At 45.6% G+C, this 21017-nt stretch overlaps 1 long non-coding RNA gene across 9 annotated transcripts in view; it reads right to left on the bottom strand.

The window, feature by feature from the left end:
• The window catches only part of LOC309613468, a 61577-nt gene that overhangs the window by 16171 nt on the left and 24389 nt on the right, over positions 1 to 21017 (bottom strand). For 5 of the 9 annotated variants that reach the window (XR_014235742.1, XR_014235743.1, XR_014235744.1 and 2 more), the window contains exon 1: positions 13832 to 20331. This is a non-coding gene — a long non-coding RNA (uncharacterized lncRNA). Of the gene's footprint in view, positions 1 to 13831; positions 20332 to 21017 lie in introns of those variants that run through there. The other 4 variants (XR_014235747.1, XR_014235748.1, XR_014235741.1 and 1 more) reach the window with 4 other exon arrangements.

Here is a 21017-nt window from a genome sequence, read left to right as displayed (position 1 = left end):
GCAAAGGAAACTATAAACAAGATGAAAAGACAACCCTCAGAAAGGGAGAAAATATTTGCAAACGAATCGATGGACAAAGGATTAATCTCCAAAATATATAAACAGCTCATGCAGCTCAATATTAAAAAAACAAACAACCCAATCCAAAAATGGGCAGAAGACCTAAAGAGACATTTCTCTAAAGAAGACATAGAGATGGCCAAGAAGCACATGAAAAGCTATTCAACATCACTAATTATTAGAGAAATGCAAATCAAAACTACAATGAGGTATCACCTCACACCAGTTAGAATGGGCATCATCAGAAAATGTACAAACAACAAATGCTGGAGGTGGTGTGGAGAAAAGGGAACCCTCTTGCACTGCTGGTGGGAATGTAAATTGATACAGCCACTATGGAGAACAGTATGGAGGTTCCTTAAAAAACTAAAAATAGAATTACCATATGACCCAGCAATCCCACTACCGGGCATAGACCCAGAGAAAACCATAATTCAAAAAGACACATGCACCCCAATGTTCATTGCAGCACTTTTTACAATAGCCAGGTCATGGAAGCAACCTAAGTGTCCATCAGCAGACGAATGGATAAAGAAGATATGGTACATATATACAATGGAATATTATTCAGCCATAAAGAGGAATGAAATTGGGTCATTTGTGGAGACGTGGATGGACCTAGAGACTGCCATACAGAGTGACGTAAGTCATAAAGAGAAAAACAAATATCGTATATTAACACATATATGTGGAATCTAGAAAAATGGTACAGATGAACCCGTTTGCAGGGCAGAAATAGAGACACAGATGTAGAGAACAAATGTATGGACACCAAAGGGGGAAAGCGGGGTGGGGGGCGGTTGGTGGTAGTGGGATGAATTGGGAGATTGGGATTGACATTTATACAGTAATATGTATAAAATAGATGACTAATAAGAACTTGCTGGATAAAAAAATAAATTAATTAAATTAAATTTTTTAAAAAAGAAAGAATTGCACCCCTAGAAGTCAGAAAAGGCATTCTGTCCTCAGCCTCAGGAGGGACCCAGCCCCATGAACACCTTGACATTATCTCAGAAACACTGATTTCAGACTCTAAAATCCAGAACTATAAGAAAATAAACTTGTGTTGTTTTAAACCACTAAATTTGTGGTAGTTTGTCACAGCAGCAATAAGAGAGTAATACAGAATGTTATTTGTGGACACCAAAAGTTCAATTTCAGATAAGTTTCACATGCCACCATCAGCATCATTATTATTCTTTTAATTTTTTTCAACCATTTAAAAATGTTAAAATCATTCTTAGCTTGCTGGCTGTACAAAAACAAGTGGTGGGCCATATTCAGCCAAATATTAGGACACTTAATCCATCCATGGATTAAAGTAATAATACATAAATTGATTATTAGAATTTTTATCATGGAGTTTTTATAATGCTTCAAAATTAGAATACTATTAATGTAATTCATTATGAATTAATGTAACAAAAACAAATCAAAATAAAACATTTAAATAGATGCCTAAAAACATTTAATAAAATTTTAATGCTCTTCTTTTTAATAAGTTAGTAATTGGAAATTTCATATTTTAATAGTGGTTGTTTATCATAAACCATAACAAACATTTTGCTTAACAGTGAAAAATCAGTAGCGTCTTTGATCACCCAATCTAAAGTAGCCACCACCACCCAGCCCACTTTCTGTCTGTAATAACTGGTTTTATTTATCAGTCCTTAATTGTCCTGCTCATTTATTTATTTTTACTTGTTTATTTCATTCTTCTTTCAGAAGAGATAGTGACTGTTCACTGTTGTATGCCCAGAATCTAATACAATGTCTGGCACATATTAGGTGCTTAATAAATACTCGTTGAATAAAAAAAAAAAAAAAGAACTAAGGTGGTAAATATAAATATGCTCTGACCCCCACAGAATTCACAGAGGCATAGGCCGTGCAGTAATAATAACTAATACCTGCCAGGCCTCGCTACTTGCCAAGCCCTATTCCATGGGCTTTCCCTGGAGAAGCTCCTTTAAGCCCACCACAGCTCTATGACATGGATACTATTTTTATATGCATTTTATAGAGAAGGAAACGGAGGCACAGAGAAGCAAGCAAAGGCACTCTGGCTCCAGAGCCTGGGGTCCTGACCTCTCCCACGCCCTCCCACCCCATGCAGTGACAATTGTCAGGAGGCCTCCGCTTGTGGGGGGCGGGCAGGGAGGCAAGGGCACCTTTCCAGATGTTCTGGAAGTTTGCTACTCCAAATCCCGACATTCGGGAACAAGATAGGTGCTGAGGATTTGGAAGTGAGGGGATAGGATAAGGAGCAATGTGAAAATGGGAAGAGAAGGTGACATGGTAGAGCCATAGGAGAAATTTAGAAAAGAAAGGAAGGAGTGAGGGAGGGAGGGTAGGGTAACCACAGCAAATATTGCAGAGACTGGCCACCAGCCTGATGACAGACATGATCTGTGATGATTTGACTACTCCCTGACTCTCGGTTTTCTCATCTGTAAAACGCAAAATGTTTGCTGTCATTACAAAGTTTTTTGTGAGACATAGCCAAAAAAAAAATACAAGTGTGAAAATTGCCTGTAAGCCAGCATTCCCAGAAGTGTATCTTGTGGAATGTTCCTTGGGATGTGAGCTGGATGAGAGTCTTTAGGATTAGGATACACGGTACAAAACATTAGGCAGCGGTCCTCGCTGTGACTCTTCCGGACTTTACTGGACTCACATGCATAGTGAGTCACCAAGAGAGGGACTTGGTGTTGCCCAAATATTGTGACCATGGGACACTTTCCACAGAGCACTTTGAGGGGTCAGTGTCTGCAAAACCCACTTTGGGGAAGCCAGTGCATTGAGTACAACGGTGCCCACGTAACCAAGCTAGGGGGACCAGGTGTGACAATGTGTGCAGAGTCCCTGGCGGAGCTGGGGGCCAGTGAGCATTGATTCTTTCCCCACATCAGATGATGAAAGCAAGGGAATCATTGTAAAAACTGAAGCTAAAATGCATAAAGGAAATCTCAGGAGATAGTCCAGGACACTACATCCTGCAGGCTCTACTGAGAAACGGCTAGGATGTGGGTTCAAGGGCCAGGTTTACAACTTCCTGGCTGTGTGATCTGGCAGGAGTTGCGTAACCACTCTGAGAAACAATGCAAGGCAAGAATTCAGATAAGCCAGTGTGTGCTACTAGTTGTTTCCTCCCGCAGCTCAGTTTACCCCAAACTCAGTGGCTTAATCAACACATTTACTATCTCACAGTTTCTGCTGGTAGGAAGCCAGGAAGGTTTAGCTGGAGTCTGGGCTTCAGTTGAGATGTCATCCAGGATGGGGTCTCATCCAGAAGCTCAACTGGAAAAGGATGTCTTCCAAGCTCAGAGTGGTCGTCTGTAGTACTGGGTTTCCTGAGGGCTCAGTTCCTCTCTGGCTGTTGACTGGGTCCCCCTTGTTTCTTCACCCTGGGGCCTCCCCAACACAGCTGGCAGCTGGCCCCATCAAAGCGGCAAGACTGCCAGCGAGATGGGGTCACAATCTTCCGTAACTTAATCATGGAAGAGATGCCCCCTCACTGGGCTCATATTCTATTAGGCAGAAGCAAGTTACTCAAGGGGAGGGGATGACACGAGGCCGTGGATCCAGGAAGTGGAGGCACTGGGTCTTAGAGACTTCGTGCCGCATAGAGAGATGCATTGTTGTATTGTCCCTATTTATTTATATTTATATCATTCCTGTTGGTTAAGCATTGGTTATGCTTACTCTGTTTAAAAATTCCTGTTGAAATTGATTAGTCAGTAATATCAGCTGATTATCATCTTAGAGAGAAACAAAGTATCTAGAAAGCATGCCAGTGGGAAAAGGGAAAAAAAAATGAGAAACACAAAAACAGAAGATTTATCAGTGGCTGACTGCCGTGCTTGACACCTTGAAATGATCCTAGCCTAGGAAGGATCCAGAAAGCCACTGTCCATATTTTTCACCCTCAGGGACCAAAGGTCTTGGAATTACACCACTAGCCATCTATTTTTGGAAAGCAAAAATAATGATAATTCATTGTTTTTAGGATTTTACACACAGGAGCTCATTTAATCTTCAGAACAACCTTGTGAATTAGGTTCTATTATCCCCATTTACAGATGAGAAAAATGAAGCACACACACAAAAAAATCACAGGATGGGGCTGAGCATCTTGTCACTAGTGAGTGGTAAGTGGATCCCGACCCTCTGTGTGACCGCACACCTCCATCTCGACCACTACACTGTGTAACCTTTTAAGAGTAGGGGTGTGTGTGTGGTCTCTGGTCACTCAGTTAATAAGGAGAAATCAGAAACCAGGCTCCAGAAAGACTCTAGAGATTTGAGGCAGGGAGAATGGAGGGGCGGGCGGAGGGCACCAGACAGATTTACTCCCGTGGCACTTTGCCAAGGTCCCTGCCCCCCATTCTGCCTATCTGTGGATGCCCGTTGACCAAGAATATCTGGGTTCCTGCTGAAAGTTGTAAGGCATCAGGGTCCTAGTCACCCCCTGGGAACTCAGATGAATTTCTTCCCCTTTCTGAACCCCGAGGTAAAAATAAGATACTTACACTAAAAGAAGAGAAGTCTAAAAATTGCCTTTCCTATGATCAGGAGCCCACAAACAAGCGGGACTGGATGACCTTCAGAGGTAGATTTGGGCCCCAGTCTGTAGAGACCACAATGGCCCTCTTCACAGATGGATGGTCTGTGTAAGTGCAGCACAAAGCTTGGAAACCTGACAACACGAGTGCATGTTCTGAGCTTGGGCAAGCCAGGGCTGCAGCATGCCAGCTTTGGGGGCCATTCTGGGAGAATGTTACCTCAGGGCATCTGGTATACTTGAGTGGTCCCCTTGCTTTTTCCTCCCTTACAGAGCAAAGCAGTAGTTTACCTCCCAAGAGAAAAGAAAAAACTCCAGCTTTCTCACAATTGGGTCCCGGTGGTGACAGGGCCAACCGTGGATATTGTAAGGCTGTCATAGTGCTGGCAGGTGAGTTTAAAAAGAGACAGAACTCAGCATCTCACGTGACCAAGGAAAGAGCTTGGAAGGGGGGCTAAGAAGTCAGGATCCCCTGTCCCCCTTCCCCACCTCGTAAAAAAGCTGAGACACCAGCTGAGGAAAAGTCCAGGACTTCTGCCATTGTTCTCCTCACCTTTGGGGCTAATTAGCCACCACTGGGCCAAATTAGCTCCACCAGGAACAAAGACGGTGGGGCAGGGAGTGAAGAACAAAGCCCTTCCCAGGGACTGGAGGTCACGCTCCAGGCCTGATGCTGGGAAAGCGAACCAGAGGGGCGTGCAGCCTGCAGAAGTGGGGTCCAGCTCTCAGGTGCCTGCTGTACCCTCACGTGATGGGTTCCCCGCGGCATTCTCTAAGAAGAACACGACAAGTGCATGTCCGCGTGCACCGCTCGCATCCTGTCCTCACACCGCGCTGCGCTCAAGCCTGTTCCCCTCAAGGTCTCCACGCGCCCAGGGGCATGGCGGGGTGAGCCCTGCATCCGGAATCAAGGAACATGATCCAACAGACAAAATCTTTCTTCCCCTCCAAGTGAGTTCCCCAGCTCTAAAAATCCTGCCTTGATTCTAAATCAATGTCTTCTCTCTGGTCTTGGTATCTTCGAGAAGAAAAGAATGACGGAGAAGTTTTTGGACCTGAGAAGCTCGCTCCTCTTTTCCTAACCCTGGGAGTCTGGGCTTCCCTCCAAGTTCCCTGTTTCCTAGTTGTGTGGCCTAGACTAGGTGCTTGCCCTCTCTGGGCTTCAGTATCACAAACGCGGCTGCTTTGCTTTGAGCGCTGAGTCCTGTAAAGTATATGAAGTGCCTTGTGGTTGGCCCTTCATTACCGAAGCATCTCTGCAAGGATTATGAAAGGCACTCCTGTCTTACCTCGCCCAGTCAGAGAAGGAAGGGCTCAGAACTACCAAGGCTGCCCTTTTCACTTCCTTCCCAGCGTCCCCAGGAGACCAACTTTCCGGCGCACTCAGGATTCATGGGGGAACTGCCCACATGGCCAGCCTCCTGGAGTGCCAGCTCCTGGCCAGCTCGCCCCACAAAGCAGGGCCTGAGGACTTGACTGGCTCGTGTCCAACACCCCGTGTCCTGGACCTCAGTTCTCTCTTGGCACCTGCTGTTAGAGGTTAATGTTTCTAGAAGCCCTTTGTGTGCCGGATCTCTGTTTCTTGGGTCCAGGCCTGGTTCTGGTCCCTGACGAACTGACTCCTGGCCTGGGTCCCCAGCCTGCTCCTTCTTGGCGTGCTGGTATCTGCCTGGCTTGTTTTCAGCCCCTGATGCTCAGAGCTCACTCCCATTGGAGATTTCCGAGCTGTGGCTCAGGGATTTCAGACTCAGACCAGGGAAGGGCCTTAGAGCACAGATAACGTGTCTAATTCCTTAGTACAAAGATCCCCTCGAAGGCCAGCCAGCCAGCACACCTTCTTAAATTCCCACGATATCACAGGCACTGTAGTAAATCAGGAGATTCAAAAATAAATAAAGGGCTTCCCTGGTGGCGCAGTGGTTGAGAATCTGCCTGCCAATGCAGGGGACACGGGTTCGAGCCCTGGTCTGGGAAGATCCCACATGCCGCGGAGCAACTGGGCCCGTGAGCCACAATTACTGAGCCTGCGCGTCTGGAGCCTGTGCTCCGCAACAAGAGAGGCCGCGATGGTGAGAGGCCCGTGCACCGCGATGAAGAGTGGTCCCCACTTGCCGCAACTAGAGAAAACCCTCGCACAGAAACGAAGACTCAACACAGTCATAAATAAATAAATAAATAAATAAATAAAAGAACGTGAATTTCTTTAAAAAAAAAAAATTTCTAAAAAAATAAAATAAAATAAATAAATAAATAAATAAATAAAACTTCAAGAAACTCACTACCCACTATGTAAACTTGTGTACCGAAGATGAAAAGATGGTTCCTCCTGGAGGCTGCTTGTCTGGGCTACGAGGGCGCATTCCCAAGACAGGGGTCTCCTTACTTTTGTTTAGTCCGTCATCAGGTGTTCGTGATTGCTAAAACATTCTTTCTAATTTTGAGCCCATGTCTCCTCCTGTCTACCCTCACCTCTTGGCTTTAGAATTGAAGGCCAAGTCCATCTGAAATCAGACTCCATTCTCACCAGCTGTGTGACCTTGAGCAAGTCTTCCAACCTCTCTGAGACTCAGCTTGCTTTGCCCAGCTGTACAATGAGCACACGACTCCGCGGGATGTATCGTATCACGTGAGACGAAGGGTTTCTGCCTGTACAACTGCTTTAACTGTTCTCGGGACAGAGAGCTTCTTCTGTTTCTCTTCTAGCTAAGCGTTCATCTCACTCTGTTCCTTCCGCTTTCCTTCCCACTGCAGCCTCCCGCCCACCAACGATGCCGACAACCTCCTGTTGTCTCATCTGGGAGACCCTCCTCGGTTCCTCCCCGGATCTCGTGAAATGGTCCAGGGCCCTCCTTCGGAGGCCCCTCACTTGGGTCCTCCAACCCTGTGTTCTGAAGACTCCCTCCCTTCTGAAGACCCTTCCTCAGTTCTTCTTTCCTCACCTGGGGCTGCTCCCAGCCCCTCCCCTCAGCCCTCTGCCCTTCTTGGCAGCAAGGAAGGTTCTGGAGCACTTGCCCTGCCTGCTCTGAGCCCTCGGCATGTCTGTACCCATTTCATTCCTGAATAAGGCCACAAGGACTCTGACTCTCCCTCTACGGATGACGAAACTGGGTGGTGCTCAGAGTGGTTGAGTAACCTGCCCAAGGTCAACCAGCAGAATAGGCTTGAACACGCAGGTTATCTGGCATCTCCTAACCAGTCCGTCTCTGAGCAATTTTGTCCCCACTGAAGTTTCGTCGAGCTATTTGTTGACATCTGCTTGATGGGCGTCTCCAGGGAGGGCCCTTTCTTGCAGCTCTAGGTCTAAATGTGAACTGCGTGCAGGACATCTGCCCTCCATGGTCCGCGGCCACATCAGGATGAATGTGAACTCATTTTCTCTCCCTCCAAACCCGTCCACCACGTCTTCTCCCACGTTGCCTGAGTGGGACAGCCCCCGATGCCCGCATTTCCACCTCCCGCTCCCATCTCACCCCAGCCCAGCCTCTGTGCTGCCTCCTGAGTGCTCCCCATGTCTGCCCCTCCCCTCCATCCCTTATGCTATCGCCTAGGTTCTGCAGCCTTTGTTTCTTGCCTGGATTTCTCCACGTCTCCTAACTACTCTCCCTGCCCCTGTCGGACCTCCTGCGATTTGTCGTCCTGCCAGGTGTCCAGGTGCTTTTTCTAAAATTCTGCACTCTTTGCTTAAGCCCCTTCCCTGGTTAACCATTACCTTCAAGATAACATCCACATTCCTCGTCACACGATCCCAGCCCCCTTCTCACCCGTCCCCCTGCCTCTCAAGCCTCCTCCTCCACCCTCTGTCCCAGACTAACCGGATTGCTTGAGTTATCAGGATAATTACAAAAACAGCATAAACCGCTGGGTGCTCACCAGGGGCTGCACAAGTGTCTCTCTTCCTCCTTCCATCCACCTGAGACGGAGAAATTATTCATGCCTCCCGAGCGAGGCAACTGGGCTTCAAAGAGGTTAAGTCACTTGCCCAGAAACTGATTTGTCCAAAACCAGGTGTCGGTAGCTCCAAGACCCATGCTCTTTGCCACCAGCCTCTAGGAAAGTGGCTAACTGCCCGGTGTGGACCACCTTGTGCGTCCTCCCCCAGCCCTCCCCAGGCTGATTCCTTCCCGTCTGAGTGCAAGGCTCGGCCCTCTGGAAAGCCAAGGTGGATCTCTGGCCCCCAGGCTGACTTGAGTGGCTCAGAAAACTTTTATTTATCATACTCTTTTAAAGTTAGTATCCCATCATTTGTATGATGCATCCTGGGCTTAATATTATCTCTTCAGGAAGACAAAACTCGCACCATGGGAAATGTACACATCCTCAAGCCTATCTCACACTGTACACACACACACACACATACACACCGAAAACTCCCATGCAAACTAAGTCAACCTCTGGGATCCTGTCTGCCTTGGTCCCATTCCCAATGTTACTAGGCCAAGCCTCTGGAGGAATTTTATCCCTTTTGGATACCCCCGATGCCTGATACATGAATGAAACTTGAGGGGGTAAATAATGAATAGCCAGAAAAACAGCTAACCTTTTTTTGAGAACCTACAAGACACCAGCCATCAAACTAGGTATTTGGCATGGATTATCTTATTTTAATTGCTCACAATAGAAACTATGAGATAGGTAGTTTTCTTATCTACAGTTTATTGATGTGGAAACAAAAAATCAGAGAGGTTAAGTAAGTCACTTAAAGACCCACAGCTACAGTGATAAAGGACTGAGATTTTAAACTAGTTTGGCTGATGTCAGAGTTTGAGGTCTTAACCTTGGGCTGCATTTCCAGAGAATGAAGACTCTTTTCTGCTCCTTAGAAATGCTGTTCAGTCCCCCACCTCCCTCCTTCCTACCCCCACCCCGGGCCAAACCCACCAAGATCATTGTCATACTGCTTTCTTTTGTCAGTATCTCTCTTTAAAAAAAATCACATAAAAATTTAACAGCAATTCAAGCATTGCTTGTCTATTATGGAAAACAGTAAGATTAGTACCTCCTTTGATATAGATGCCACGATTTCAACCGATTCAACAGCTGAGGCACACTGTCGATATTCAGTGAACATGTCGCCCACCTTAGTTTCTAGATCTTTCTCACAAAAACTAAGCCAGACTGCACAAGTCTGGCATCTCTTCTACTTCTCTCAGCTGAAGACTTTATCATTTGTGAGATATATCCTTGACTTAGTATCATCTTTGCAGGAAGACAAATAAAAAACTCACATTGTAAATGTACACAGCGTTAATCCCTACTTCATGCCATATAGAAAAACAAACTCAAAGTGGATGATAGACTTAAATGTAAGATTATAATGCTTCCAGAAGAAAACAAGTCAGAAAATCTTTGAGATCTTGAATTAGACAAATATTTCTTAAATACGACATCAAAAACACAACACATGAAAGAAAAAATGATAAATTGGACTTCACCAAAATAAAAAACTATTCTTAAAAAGACACTGTTAAGAAAACAGAAAGACAAGCCCCAGACTAGGGGACAATGTTTGCAAAACACATATCAGATAAAGGACTTGCCCAGAATATGTAAAAAAAAAAACCTTTCAAATTCAAGAAAAAGAAAATAGTGCAATTTAAAAAATTTGACCAAATACTTTGCCAAAGAAGTTATATGGTCAAATCATCATATCGAAAGACATTCATCATCGTTTGTCATTAGGGAAATGCACATTTAAACCACCATAAGATACCAATAAGCCTATATTAGAATTTCTACAAAATGCTGACAATACCAGGATATGGGACACACATGCATTGCTGTGCAAACTGATAAAACAACTTTGGAAAACAGTTGGGCAGCTTCCTAAAATGTTAAACATACACTTACCATATGACCCAGAAATCTTACTCCTAACTATTTACCCACGAGAAATGAACACTTATGTCCACACAAAAACCTGGACATGAATGTTTATAATGGCTTTATTCATAATAGCCCCAACTGAAAACAACACAAATGTCCTTTAAATGATGACTAGGTAAACATGCTCTGGGCATCCCTGCCATGGGTACCACTCAGCTGGAGAAAGGAACTGATGACTAACACTTGTGACAAAGAGGATTCATTTCAAAGGCATTCAAGGAGCAGAAGAAGCCAGACATAGAAAGGCTACACAGATCTAATTCCACCTCTATGATATTCTGGGAAAGGCAAAACTCTAAGGATAGAGAACAGATCAGTGATGCCAGGGACCAGGAGGGAAGGGTTTGACTACAAAGAGGCACAAGGGGACTTTTTTTGTGGAACTGCCCTGTATCTTGATTTTGGTGTTGGTTACATGGCAGTATGCATTTGTCAAAACTCCGGGAACTGTACAATAAGAAGGATGCACTTTAGTGTATGTAAATGGTACCTCGATTAAAAAAAAAATGCATTCCTGTTCAGTATAACCAGTGGTGGAGGAGAAGCCAGGTGACAATGAGTTGAACCTTTATCTGCACCCAGGTAGATCTTATATCGGCAACTACTTTACCTGTTAAATAATTTGTTGCCTTTGTCACAGATTTTAGGAGGCATCTAAAGTTCACAAACAATAGAAGGTAGAGGCCAGCCTCTTAGAACCATGGAAATACAGTAGGTCATTTTGTGATTATATAATGTACACTTTATATTTAATCTCGTGAAGGCCAGTTTATCCAGACCTTTTCTGACTTGAGACTATGTTAGTCACCCCTCTCCAATCAGTGGCCCTGGAAGTGGGGTGAGCATCCCTCCTATTTCTCTCCCGAGCAGAATGTGGAAATATCAGAAGGACAGTGCGCCTGGTGAGAGAGCAGGGACGTCCATCTATGTGGATGGTTACCGGCCAGCATCCTCCTTCAGGAATTTCCCAATTGATGGAGAATGAGCGCAGGGTCTGGGCTTCCATTCCCCAAAGCTTAGTGCCAGATGGAAGGCCTCCCTCAACATCTGAAACCCCAGCTTCAGTGGACATTGCCTGTGCACGTGTCCTGGCCCCGTCTTCTCTCCCTGCGGGCACGGAGACCCAGCCTTGCCCCATAATCCAGCTGCACAAAAGCACAGCTGCTGCGCTAGGATGTATCTGCCTGGCTTCCTTCCACCAAGAAAACATTCACACCCCGTGTTTCATTCTTAGAAAGTCCACAGACTTATACTTAGAAAATAGATTCTAGGAAATTATACCTTCAGAGGCCTCTTCCTTTTGAAGAGTTTCACGGAAGTCATTACCCTTTGTGATTAAAATCAATACCAACGGGCTTCCCTGGTGGCACAGTGGTTGGGAGTCTGCCTGCCAATGCAGGGGACAGGGGTTCGATCCCTGGTCTGGGAGGATCCCACGTGCCGCGGAGTAGCTGGGCCCGTGCGCCACAACTGCTGAGCCTGCGCTCTAGAGCCTGCGGGCCACAGCTGCTGAGCCCACGTGCCACAACTGCTGAAGCCTGCGCGTCTGGAGCCCGTGCTTCCCAGCAGGAGAGGCCACGGCGATGAGAAGTCCGCGCACCACAACGAAGACCCAGCATAGCCAAAAATAAATAAATAAATAAATTTATAAAAAAAATAAAAATAAAAAATCAATACCAACAAGGGGAGACAGACCACTGTGTGCCTGAAGGGATGCCCTGGGCAGAATATGGCATCACCTGTGGGTACCCGGCAGCTGAGCACAACCTGAATCTAATTATGAGGAAACAAGGGAAAATGAAAATAAGGAACTGTATTATTCAAAGCTGTCAATATCATAAAGTATAAAAAAAGGTTGAAGAAATATTTCAGAAAAAGGAGATCGCAGACACACGACATCATGTGCTAAGGGCAAAAAAAGCCAAGCCCTACAATCTTGAGTCAAATTATTGATAAAATCAGAACACTATTGGTAGATTAGAAAAAAATATTGTCAATGTTAAATTTACTGAGGTCGACAACTGTGCTATGGTTATGCAAAAAAATTCCCATTTCATAGAAAATACACACTGAAATATTTAGGAGTGAAGAGTCATGATGTGTGCAACTTAAACGGTTTAGGAAAGAAACAATTCTTGACATTATTTGCATTATTATTATTATTACAATTGGAATGATTATTACTGTCAAAATTATTAATAAAAAGCTTTTAGGGGCAGAGTGAGCCAGGCCAAAAAAAAAGCCTTTAAAAATGTAGGCCCGGGACTTCCCTGGTGGTGCAGTGGTTAAGAATCCGCCTGCCAATGCAGGGGACATGAGTTTGAGCCCTGGTCCGGGAAGATCCCACATGCCGTGGAGCCATTAAGCCCGTGCGCCACAACTACTGAGCCTGCACTCTGGAGCCTGCGAGCCACAACTACTGAGCCTGTGTGCCACAACTACTGAAGCCCACGTGCCTAGAGCCTGTGCTCTGTAACAAGAGAAGCCACTGCAATGAGAAGCCCGTGCACCACAACGAAGAGTAGCCCCCACTCGCCGCAACTAGAGAAAGCCCGCACACAGCAACGAGGACCCAATGCAGCCAAAATAAAATAAATAAATAAATTAATTAATTAATTAATTAATAAAAATGTAGCCCCTAACGCAAGTTGTTTTGAATGTACGTTTAACACTGCGAGCTTGGTTAATTGCAGAAGGTGGGGGGAGGAAGGATGAGAAATGTGATTTTCCGAGCCCTGCGAAAACCCTCCGTAGACCGAATCCTTATGAAAATGTCAGTTCTAAATATCACTTGACAGATGCTTCTTCCAGGCTTTTTACTGGGACAGACATCAGATATGCTGTCTCCTTCAGACAATGTCTTGGGTGGTGTGGGGAGGCCTCTGCAGATACCCGCTTGCCAATCATTTCCAACACAACAATCTCCATTTTCCCCTAAATCCTTCAAAGAAGGACTGAATATTTACAGCCTTCATGTTAACATTTTCCCTTTTCCACTGTTTGGCTTGGCCGAGACATTTTTGGCTGCATCAGTGGTCCTGCTGGTCAGTGACCCAGGCAGTCCCATGAGGTCCTCCGTCTCCTTCTCTCAGTCATTGTATTGCTGCTCCTTGGGGCGGGGAGGCACATAGGTTATAAGGAGGAAAAAGAAATGAACCCCAGTCCTTTGCTTTCATCATGCATTTGTGGTCCTGATACATGTACTGTTAATAGGAGAAGAGGGGGACATTGGTTCCAAGTTTGGGGATATGGATAAAACCCTTACAGCAACTGCCAACTCTGAGAGGATTAACACACTAAAAGTGTAATTCTCATGCTTACAAAGTCATTATGGATTGGATGGTTCTCCTCCAGGTGGTGACTCAGGGATCCAGGCTCCCTGACGTTTTTGTCATTGTCATCTCCACCATGTATCACACACAGGTGCCCTGCTGGGGAAGGAGGAGGGAGGGAGGGGTGCGGGGAGATTTATGAGTGAGTCCAGTAACTTACATCACTTTAGTCCACTTCACACAATCAACAATCAATCATAGATGTCCACACTCCTCCACTGAGAGGTGGGGTCTCTTTCCCTCCCCTAGAACCTGGGTGGACCTTTATAACTAACATGGTGCACATGCTAGTGACAAGTGACCGTGAGTGATTTCCAAGACCAGGTGATAAAGGCAACACAGCTTTGGCTTGGTTCACTCTCTGTGTCTCTGGGGCTCACCTTAGACTCTAGTCGCCATGTTGGGAGGAAGCCCAGGTCACACGGAGAGGCCCCATGTGTACGTGCCAGCTGAACAGTTCCCCAGCCACCAGCTGGGATCAACTGCTAGACCTGTCAGTGAACGAGCCATCCACTCTCCCTTGCTGAATTACTGACCTGCAAAAACAATAAGAAATAGTACCTTTTCGTTATTGATTAAAGCTACTAAGTTTGGGGGTGACTTGTCACACAGCTGTAGGTAACTAACACAGTGAGCATCTCGCTAGCCTCTACCATGACTCTCTGGCTTCTCTGCATGGTTACACATATGGATCCCCTGACTACCAGCTGAGAGAAAAATCACCACAACCACTGTCACCACAACCACCATCACTACTGTGTCCGTCAGGGTCTTGGTAAGAAATGCAGATGTCGCACTGAAAAAAGGAAACTGTGGAGAGTTTTGAAAAGGCGGTTAGGGCAAGGATGAGGGAACTTATTAGTGACACACCCTAGGACTGACAACCACGTGGTGGGGGTAGTATTACCCTCCTAGTCCTGAAGGGACAACATGGGGACCAGTTACTGGAATCTGGTAGGACATCTAACTATAGAGGACAGATCAGCTGGGAGGGATTGAGACTTTCAGAATGCAGCCACTGTGAATGCAGGCCCAGCAAAGAGAGAGAGCTGGGGGAACAAACACCCAAGCTCTCTCTCCTCTCACTTTGATTTTTCATTGATATTTCTACTGGGTGAAACCAACAGAAAACCAAAGGACAAGGAGGCTGGCTGAACAGTCTATAGGGTCGGGCTCCCATGGGACAGAACAGGATGATAAAGTTAGAGAGTAGATCTGGAGGGGGAAATGCAAATGTCTGGTGCATACACCATCATCTCCACCATCATCACCCCCATCACCACCATCTTCATCTTCATCTTCATCATCACCACCATCACCACCCCCATCATCACCCCCATCAGCACCACCATCACCACCATCCTCACCACCACCATCATCATCATCACCACCATCTTCATCTTCATCATCATCTCTATAGTACCTCAAATGTGCATACTACTTCTGGATTTACAAAATAAGTCCTCATACTTTCTCTTGTATCTTCCTCAGAAGGTCACCCTTGCAGTATCCCCTGCATGTAGCAGAGGGCATTGTACATAACTGGTGCTTAGTTCAATCCCACAAATACCTAGCATGTCCACTCTACTGAAGGATCTCAGCTAGAATCACAGGTACAGAGAGTAATGTTCCAAGATGAATATGTTAAGTATCACGAGAGAGACAAAAAGTGTTAGGAAGGATTGATCAGAGAAGACTCATGAGGGTGGTGGTGCCCAAGGTTGGGCCTCAGTAGGGGGTAGATTTCCTCAGGTGTACTTGGAATGGAGAGCACTTCCATGTCCTGGGAACCACATGAAGGAAAGATTTAAAGGTGAGGAAATAACGTGTTCTGGGAACAGGAAATACTTCCGTTTTGCTGGAGCACGGAACTTAGAGAGATAAGATGTAAGTTATAAAATTGAAAAAGTGAAGTGGTCATATTGGGGTAAGTCTTAAAATCCAAGAAGCACTTGTACTGAGCACATCAGGTACTGGGGAGTCAGTGATGGTTTTTGAACAGAGGAAGAAACATTCTAACTGCCCTTCCGGAGAACCTGGTTTACAGCAGTGGGGGGATATATGGAGTGAGTACGTACACGAAGTGGGGAGATTACCTACAGGGCTGCCCTTGTTTCAGAAATGAGACTCTTGCTGTGGGAACGGGAGCAGAAATGGAAGAAAAGGGTGTGGCAGCACACTGACAGGGTGAGAACTGAGCGGGTAAACAGTGGTTCTTAAACTGTTGGCACGGGAATCGCCACTGGTTCAACATCACACGTTTTTATTGAGTGACTGCTCTGTGCTAGGCACTGCTCCTGACTGTGGACACAGCAGGAAACCAGATGGATAATGCATCTCACTTCTCATCTGGATTCAGTAAGAGAAGGCGGTGCCATCGGCACAAGCAGGAAATTCAGGACTAAGGATGGTGTACGGATTCTCCTCTGCCTAGAGTAGCCCTCCTCTCCTCTCCTTTGCCTAGAAAACTCCTATACATCCTTCAAAACCACCTCGAACTCCCCAACAATTTAAACACCTGTCTCTGATTCTTTCACTGTACTTTTCTCAGTCCTTTGAAATCTCCCTTCACAGACAACTAGGATTTCAAGGGTTTAAGAAAAGCATTTATAATTACAACAGATTGTGAAAGGTCTCTTGGAAGTTGTGTTAAAACTATTTGGTCAAACCATTAGCAATGCTGCATCAGTAAGTCAAAATCAGTAAAATAGCAGCAAGTTATTATTGGTCCTGACAGTTTGGAAACAAAGAGGACTCTGCACACGTGCCCTGCCCACCCCCTTACCTTACCCCACCCCACCCCATGCATCCAGGGGGTGTGTGACACTGCTAAATGACCCGCATGCAGTCCCTGGGCTGCCAGGGCCAGGCTCGGCCTCCAGTCCTCCTAAGGCAGCAGGTGGGTCCAGGTGGGTCCAGGGCCCGGCCTTTGAAGTCAAGCTGACTCAAGCTGGAATTGAGGCTTTTCCACTTAAAGGGCAATATATAGATACATAGATATATAGATAAGTAAAATATATAGATACATGATATACAGATAAATAAAATGTACACATTTAATTTGTTTCAAATAAATCATACTGCCACTTTAGCTATGAATTTGAATAAAGATAAATTAAGACAGATAATTGAACTGACATAATGTGTGAATATGTATATATATATTATGTAGCTTTTATAGCAAGTGTATTAATTTTTACTGAACCACAACTGTGTGCCAGACAAGATGCTAAGGGCACCATCTTTTTAGCTAAGTGAGACTAAGTGAGTCATCCCAGCACCCTTACAAGGGAGATGTTGATATCCTGATTTTATACTATATGAAATAGATTCAGAGATATTAAGGAAATGCTCAAGGTCACACAGCGTGGTACAGAACTTGAAATTAGTTGTTTTGTTTTTTTTTCTTTCCTCCATGTTATGGGTTGAACTGTGTTCCCCGGAAAAAGATATGTTGAAATTCTAAGCACCAGAACCGCAGAATGTGACTTTACTTGGAAATTGGGTCTTTACAAAGATAAGTTAAAATGAGGTCATTAGGGTGAGCCCTGATGCATAAGATTGGTGTCCTTCTGGAAAGGGGGAATTAGGACACAGAGACAGACATGCACAGAGGGGGCACAGTGGAAAGGGATGGAGACACAAGGAGAGAACCCCACGAAGACTGGAGTGATGGGTCTACAAGCCAGAGACTGCGGGCAAACCATGGGAAGCCAGGAGGGAGGCACGGAGCAGATTCTCACCCACAGCCTCGGAAGGAGCCTTGATCTCAGACTTCCAGCCTCCAGACTGTGACACGATAAATAGATGCTCCTTTAAGCCATCTGGTACATAGTACATTGTCTCAGCAGCCCTAGGAAATAAGTCCACTCTGCTTCCAAAGACGTTGTTCTTACCCATCTATTCCACCTGGCCCAACACAATGTGGTGACACGTGGGGCTGAATTCACATCCCATAGGCATGTCTGTCTCTTGACCGAGTTATTCCTAGGGAATAACATCACATTTACCAGGAGGAGGGATACATTAGGAGTTTGGGATTAACAAATACACACTACTAAATATAACTTAGATAACCAACAAGGACCTACTATACAGCACAGGGAACTATATGCAATATCTTATAATGACCTATATGGGAAAAGAATCTGAAAAAGAGTATATACACACATGTATATATCTAACTGAACCACTTTGCTGTACACCTGAAACTAACACAACATTGTAAATCAACTATACTTTAATAAAATTTAAAAAATTTTTAATTTAAATTTTAAAAAAATTTAAAATGTATATATCACGTTTACCCTTGTGCTCCCCGCTCATAGAACAGTGGGTGACACAAGGCAAGTGTACAAATATGTTTTATAAGTGAAAAAAATCTTTTGAGTAGTGAAATTTTGCTTTGAATTTTAATGTGTAAAACGCATACCAAGCAAGTTTAGCAATTACCTTTCAGAGCATATCTGCAAAGGGAAAAGGCAGTTTAAGTGAGCTGTGTTGCGGAAATGGGGGGTGATTGTGTGTGATGACCCACACATCTTCCTGCACCACCCACCCAGCCCTCCCTGTGACCCCCCATACCCACCCCAAGTTACTTAGGCCAGCGAGGGACACCATCTGGAAAGTTCCAGTCTATGTAAACCAAAGGTATGCCGCAGTCAGTAGTATTTTTAAAACCAAGAAATACAAGTACACTTACTGGGGAAAAATGGGAGAGCATATGAAAGTGGGCAATTCTCAGAAATCTGCCGATGGGCACACAGCCCATGACTGACAGGATTGGGCTGGGCTTAAGGCTGCGGGGGGGGCGGGGTGGGGGAGGAGGTCACAGGTGATTACCCAACAATCCTTAGTGGACACTTTCTGTTCACAACTATATGCTGAGGACTGCGAGCCGTGAGGAAGGAAGACAGCCTCAACCTTAAGATGCTCATATTCTCATGCAAGAGAGAAAAAACCTACACATGCAGTTAACACAGTAGTTGTTACAAGCTCCAACCACCCAGCACAGTGCCCCCAGGTTTACCCAGCCAGGGTGGGCACCTGAGTTGGGTTTATCTCCATTCTACAATGGGCAGGATAAACAACAAGGTCCTACTGTATAGCACAGAGGACTATATACAGTATCCTGTGATAAAACATAATGGAAAAGAATAGTTTAAAAAGAATGTGTATATGTATGTATAACTGCATCACTTTGCTGCAGAGCAGAAATTAACACAATATTGTAGATCAACTATACTTCAATAAATAAATAAATAATTTAAAAATGGGCAGGAGAGGTAAACCCTCACACCTGGAGGAATGGCCAGCCCAGAGGCAGGTTCCCACCACATGCCCTTCACTGGGGCACACTGACGATGCCAGACAACTCAGTCCCCATCTGTGGCTTCCAGCAGCTGGGCCCTGGCTTCCATCAGGAAGGACCCGCCTTACCCCCTGGAGGAAGGACCGGGAAGATTCAGAACTCAAGGGGAAGAATGCTGTCAGTAAGCAGGTTAGCGTGGAGTTTGCATGGGGGGAAATGAGGCTGAAAGAGTCATCTGAGGCCAGATGGAGCTGGTGGACAAGTAGTGTAGAATTTCATCTTGTAAGAAGCAGGAGGGCTGAGCACAGCCGCGGGAAGGCTCGGTGGTACTTTGCACAAGTCAGAAGATGCTGGGAATGCCAGCCCGAAGGTGAGAAAGGAGGCCCTGGGTGTACGTGTTGGAGGTGAGGATGGAAAAGCGTTATCAATGAGAGATGAGGTTTCATGAAAGGAGAGCAGGCAGGAAATACGGTGCCTCAGGAAATATGGGAACCGTGGGTGTGAGGTGATGACGGAACCTCTGCTTAGGGCTGTCTGGCTGGCAGCTGAAAAGCTGAGACTACAGAGCTCAGGAGGGAGGCCAGCTGGATGCTGAGAGGAGGGTCCTTGAACGGGAGGCAATGCTCGGATGAAGAGGAGGAGGATGACCCATTCGTTAAGGATGTGGTTACAAAACCAGAAGAAGTTCAGTATTTGCATCATCATGGAAGCCGGGGAAAGACAGTCTTAGGAAGGGAGAGCTGGTGAATGGTGTCCGCCTCCGTCACAGTCACAGGGGGCGGTCATTGGGCTTGTGCTCAGGGGTCATCCCTTGAGGCTGCTCTGTTAGCAAACAGAACAGCGGGGAGATGGGAGAAGCATGAGAAGCAAGGCGGTCGCTGCATCGCCTACCAAGGACCTCAGCTAGGTCAGCAGTCACCACAAGGAGGGAGGTGGATGAAAATCCAGGAGAGCATGGGGCCACAGTGGATGAGAATATAGCCCCCCAGGCCCAGTCCTCCTCTGACATTAAACTGCTGAGAGATTTGGGGTGAATAGCTTAATGAAAGTGAGCCCCAATTTTTTCACTTTTTATTTTGGAAATTTTCAAACACATTAGAAAGAAGAGTATATCCCATCACTCTGCTCCTACAATCACTGACCCATAGCCAATCCTGATCTACCCTTACTCCACCCACTTTTTTTTTTTTTAAACTTTGGTTTTATTTATTTATTTATTTATTTATTTTTGCCTGTGTTGGATCTTCGTTTCTGTGCGAGGGCTTTCTCTAGTTGCGGCAAGCGGGGGCCACTCTTCATCGCGGTGCGCGGGCCTCTCACTATCGCAGCCTCTCTTGTTGCGGAGCACAGGCTCCAGACGCGCAGGCTCAGTAGTTGTGGCTCACGGGCCTAATTGCTCTGCGGCACGTGGGATCCTCCCAGACCAGGGCTCGAACCCGTGTCCCCTGCATTGGCAGGCAGATTCTCAACCACTGCACCACCAGGGAAGCCCCCACCCACTTTCTTGACCAGCTGGTTCATTAGGAAGTTAAGTCTGGATATTAAATCACTCCTTCCTTCATTAATTCCTTGAATGCCACTCTAAAAGATAAAGACTTTAAAAGTATAGCCATGTACCATTGCCTCATCTAAACAGTTGACAGTATTTCCTGAATAGCCCAGAAGTGTTTAAATTTCCCCAGTTATCTCATAGGATTTGGTGGGGGAGGAGTTGCTTTATTGAAATCAAGATCTAAACAAGATCCACATTTGGCATTTCACTAACCTATGTTTTCAGTCTCTTTTAAATGGTAAGTTCTCCCTCTTTTTTTCTTCTTGATGATTACTTTTTGAAGAAATGAGGTAATGTGTCCTGTTTTCCACC

Source organism: Balaenoptera borealis (genome assembly GCF_965194805.1).
Source record: "Balaenoptera borealis genome assembly, chromosome: 16".
Lineage (NCBI taxonomy): Eukaryota > Metazoa > Chordata > Mammalia > Artiodactyla > Balaenopteridae > Balaenoptera > Balaenoptera borealis.
The sequence above is the reverse complement of the archived record's forward strand: the minus strand, read 5'-3'. Positions and strand labels throughout refer to the sequence as shown.